Here is a 5,054-nt window from a genome sequence, read left to right on the forward strand (position 1 = left end):
TCCCAAGTCTTTTATATAAAATATCATACTAGTTGCATATAACCTATGTACATGTCCCACATTCCTTAATCTTTAGATTATTTATAACTTACAATACAAAAAAAAAAGGATTACATAAATCATTATACTGCTGTGCAAAAAGGGAAAAACATGTCCGTGTTTAGAGTAGGTGCATTTTTTCCCGAATATTTTCAATCTATAGTCCATTGAAGTAGCAGATACAGAGCATGCAGATGTAAAGGCCTGCTGATATACAAAGAACTCAAGGATAGCACATTTTATTTCACTCACTTTGCTTTTTCTTGCAGTTACTGTAATCTTTGCAAATTGAATATTTTCGTTCTAAGAGTTGAAGAATCTGCAGAAGAAAAGTTTAAAGCTGGCAGACGTGATTAATGAGATATTCGAGAAAAGGTCATCTCAACAGAAATACAAAATGAACTAGAGTGTAGTGATGCAGAAACTGCACAAGCTTTGCAGACGATCTGGCCAAGGGAACAGTCGGAAGAGGCCCGAACAATGGAACTGCGCTTGCTGATGTCCACAGCTTGTCCGAAGCATCTGGCCATTCATTTTTTGCTGTTCTTTGAAGGTGATTTGTCTTTGTTTTTTTCAAATAGAGGATACAAAATGGGGGAAAAGTATTAGGAATAATACAGAATTTCAATAAACAAAATATGAATTGGACAATAGTTTATCGCATAATGTTGTCTTCAAATTAGTTGTTTAGATTACCAGATGGAAGCATGTAAAATTGGTTAAAAAAAGTTAATCATTAACTGCTCCTTTCAGTAGCCAGCAGTACAATTGTCCAAGGTATCCTGTATGTATATATAAATATATGTCTGCTCCTTTCTTTCTTTCTTTTTTTTTTTTTTTTTTGGCAGAACCGGGGATTGAACTCAGGCCCTTGTGCTTGCCAGGGAAGCGCTTATTCCACTGAGCCATCTCCCCGACCCCTGTCTTCCCTCTTCTTCTTCTTCTTCTTCTTCTTCTTCTTCTTCTTCTTCTTCTTCTTCTTCTTCTTCTTCTTCTTCTTCTTCTTCTTCTTCTTCTTCTTCTTCCCAGTTTTCCCTTTCTTTTTCTTTGTTTTTTCATTTGAATGCTAGGTTTATATAGAGCCACATTTGCACAGGTTCATAGAATATTTACTCTATCATGAGACAACAGCCCACCTCAGTGAGACCCTGGTGTAAATGTTTTTGCTTTACTTATTGAGCAAGAGTGTACCATTAAACACGGAAGCTTTTGCCTGTGGCACTGGAACGATGCTACATGGGGCACCCTTCGAAGGCTACGATGAAGGACCCACCCATCTTTTTTGCATTGCAAGCCTGGTTGAGGTCCTCCAGCCTGTTTGTTTGACATTCGTATTTTATGCCTTGGAACTTCTCTTCTCCTTCTCCTTCTCCTTCTCCTTCTCCTTCTCCTTCTCCTTCTCCTCCTCCTCCTCCTCCTCCTCCTCCTTCTTTGTTTTGTATTCTAGGGAAGGGTCTACAGGGTGTTCAGGGTCTCACTACTAGATTGGATTCATAGTGATCCTTCTGTTTACAGCCTCTGAAGAACTGGGATTACAGGGGCGCACCACCATGCCCAGTCTCAATTGTCATCTCAGTGGGCCCCAGGAGTGAGCCCAGCAGGGCAGGCCTGGGGATCGAAACCCTGGGCCCCGCACTTGCTTGCAGGGGCTTTAATCCGCTGGGTTATTTGGCCTGCCCTGGAACTTATTTTTGATGGCATTCTTGGCGCTGGCCTAGATCATCTTACTCTTCAGAGGGGCCAGTTCTGGAGACCACAAAAAGAACATCAGCTCTTCTTTCCTGGACTTCTTGGTCTTGAAGCTCGCATCATACAAAGCATAGTTAAAATCATTCTCAGGAAGCGTCCCCACAGAGTGCTTGAAGGGAACAGCGATGGTCACACCAGCATCTCCAATCAAGATCTCTTTGCCTTCTTCAACAATGATGCACCTTTTGTCTGCACTGAGACAAAACATGACAGCCTTCTTTCTTTTCTTTATTTCCTCTGGTGTGGAGCATTTCCGAAGTTTCACATCATAAAAAATGCAACATACTTCATCAGCAACCTGCACTTCTGAGGCCATCTTCACCAAAGCGGTCCCAGAGACACAAAGCATGCAGAGCAAGCTCCTTAAGAGAGCAGGACGACAGAGTGAATGCAAAGCAGATGTAGTGCTGCGAGCCTACCTTTCCTTCCTTTTGAACAGATTCTTTTCCTTTCTCTGTATCTATTGTACCACTGAAATTATCCCATGCGTATTATCTGACCATAGAGCAATGAAATTGGAAATTATTGCCAAAAGAAACTGTAGATAATAAACCAAAAAGTAATTGCAAAAGCACCATAAGCACATGGAAATTAACTAATACCCTCCTGAACAATCAGTGGGCCGTGCCTGGCCCACCTCCTGGGTGCACTGAGTTGGCCACTGAGACTGGGCATGGTGGGGTGCACCTGTAACCCCAGTGCTTGGGAGTCTGAAAACAGGAGGATCACTATGAGTCTGATCTGTGTTGTGACAGCCTGTAGACCCTGTACTAAATACATGAGAAAAGAAGAAATTTAACAATATTTATAGTCAAACAAAAACACAAGTAATTTGTCTTTTAGCCTTGGTTGGTTTCATAATTGTTCTTTGACTTTGGTTGTTTGCTAAATTTATTTCTAGAAAGTGAGTAAAATATGAACAGATCACCATGCCACAGTTACAGAAACACTTTCAAAATTTTGTATAAACTGGTATATTTCTGGTACCTTTTAATCTTTAGAACAAAAGCACAAATAATCTCAACTGAAAGTCTAGGATGCTTACCTCACTCCTACTATCTAGTAAGCCCTGACTTCCACTGGACTTTTGTCTCTCCCACCAAATCAATCTTTTGTACTTTGATTAACTTTGCATTCTCTAATTTATTACATTCTGCCTGAAATCTTCATAACTTGTCCCTGATACAGTTAGTTAAATATCAGTAAGTCCCTCAAAGAGATATTGCTGCAGGAATGTGAGGCTTGCTTCTAGATAGTTTCCTTTTCTGTGACATTTTTTGCGTTCTCAAATCATGGTTCTTTCGGCAGCACTGCATTCAGAGTTTTGTCTACAGAGCCAGAGAGACTAGCACAGGCTCTAAAGGCTGCTTTCTCTTTGACAGTTGTGTGCAGTATGGCACATGGACAAATGTCCCACAGGTAATGAGAAGTAGATTTCACCTCAGTGTGTTTCGTTTTCTGCAGAAACTGTGCCCATCAAGATCAGCCTACTGTAATTTTTTTCTACTATTTTTATTCAAAGTTCTAAAAAATTCAATCAATTTTTAAGATTTTAAACAATCTACTACTTAGATTTCTGTTGCCCTTACTAATATGATTAGTCTTATATAGCCTTTTTTGTCCTATTCAGAAGTAGAATTGCATGTAACAAAATGTAAAAACATATACATAGTCCATCATGCAAAGACACAGAAAATGTACACACTCACTACCTATGTGAATTAATTTTAGGCCCTCTAATATCAAAGGATAAAATTCAAGACAAATTTGTTCAAGCTCATATTGAAACCAACCCAAATGTAGTAAGTACAATTAGCAGTGTCATGTCAAAGCCATCTGTCACTGGGTTCCCATGGTTTGCTCTTTAAATATTGATTTCTAGTGTGTACCCTTATGTTCAGGGGGGAAAAAGGCGCTTTTTGGTATGATTTTGATCTTTGAAAATTTGTCAATATTTGTTTTGTAGCCTTGTGTATTGCTTTTCCTTAAAGAATGCAGCAGGTTTGGATGAGAATGTTTGCCCATTGGATCCATTTTTCCTAGACAATAGTTTGGATTTGGAATTTCTCTGCTGGCTTTTAGCTTGTATGGTCTGCACACAGCTTCTGGTGGGGGAGTGAAGCCTCCACTGCCTGCTGCACACCCAGGTGTTCTCACGTTGTGTGCATTCACAATTGTTAATTTTCTTTTGAATGAGCTGGCCTCTTTATCATTACATAATGGTCTCCATTTTCTTTTTTGACTAAAAGACTGCTTGGAGTCTGTAAGTCTTTAAGTCAGTAAGTATACTGACTGGCTCCCTTGGCATTCCATTTACTGGGAATTTTTTCCCATCCCCTCACTCTAAATCTGTGAGCCACTGTAAAGCTGGGTATTGTTTTTGTTGCTACTGTTCAGATCAATTGCTTCTTTCTCTTTTTATCTTACTTTGTAGATAAGTAGTCTTCTCTAGTGGAGTATTTTGCTTCTTTGCTTCATTAAGTATATTTATCACATAGTTGAGTTTGTGGAAATCATAAGACTAATGGAAAATCTTGTCGACAAAGCACATTATTTTAGGCGGTCAATTTTCATCACTAATGTAGCTCTGGACGTCAACTCTACTCACAACTACAAGTTAAATGTTGATATTGCACCTTCTATCTTTTCATACTGTATATCCATTAAGAAATTATTATCATAGGGCCAGGCAGATAGCTAATGCATCTGCTTAGGCAGAGTGCAGCAGCGGAGGTTTGATCCCCCGCATGCTGTGCTGGTCCTCCCACGGGGCACTGAGAAGACAATTGCAACTGGGTGTGGTGACACATGCCTGTAATCCCAGTGCCTGGGAGGCTGAAAACAGGAGGATCACTATAAGTCAGATCTACATAGTGAGACCCTGAAGACCCTGTACCAAATACATGAAAAAAGAGAAGAAATTATTATCATTAATAGCCTCTAATTCTATCACTTAACTTTTGTACCAAACATAATTTATTTAAAAACCATTATTTCATTTTAGAGTAGTTTTTCTTTATATTTACCTGTGAGTTTTACATTTTAGTTGTCTGCCACTTATTCCATTCTTCTCTTTTAACCTGAGGAACTCCCTCTAGCAATTCTTGTGCAGTCCAGTAATGATGAATTCCTCTGCCTTTGTGTGAGATAATCTTTATCTTTATTTCTGAAGAAAAGCTTTGCTAGGGGCCTGGGAGATGGCTCAATAGGATAAGCGCTTGACTGGCAAACGCAAGGATCTGAGTTCAATCCCTGGTTCCGAAAAA

General features: G+C 39.6%; 1 pseudogene; it reads right to left on the reverse strand.

Annotated features, from left to right (window-relative positions):
* Nucleotides 1-1,271: 1,271 nt before the first annotated feature.
* Nucleotides 1,272-2,104, reverse strand: LOC101590781 (annotated as a pseudogene).
* Nucleotides 2,105-5,054: the final 2,950 nt, after the last annotated feature.

This window comes from Octodon degus, unplaced genomic scaffold, assembly GCF_000260255.1.
Source record: "Octodon degus isolate 3935 unplaced genomic scaffold, OctDeg1.0 scaffold00125, whole genome shotgun sequence".
Lineage (NCBI taxonomy): Eukaryota > Metazoa > Chordata > Mammalia > Rodentia > Octodontidae > Octodon > Octodon degus.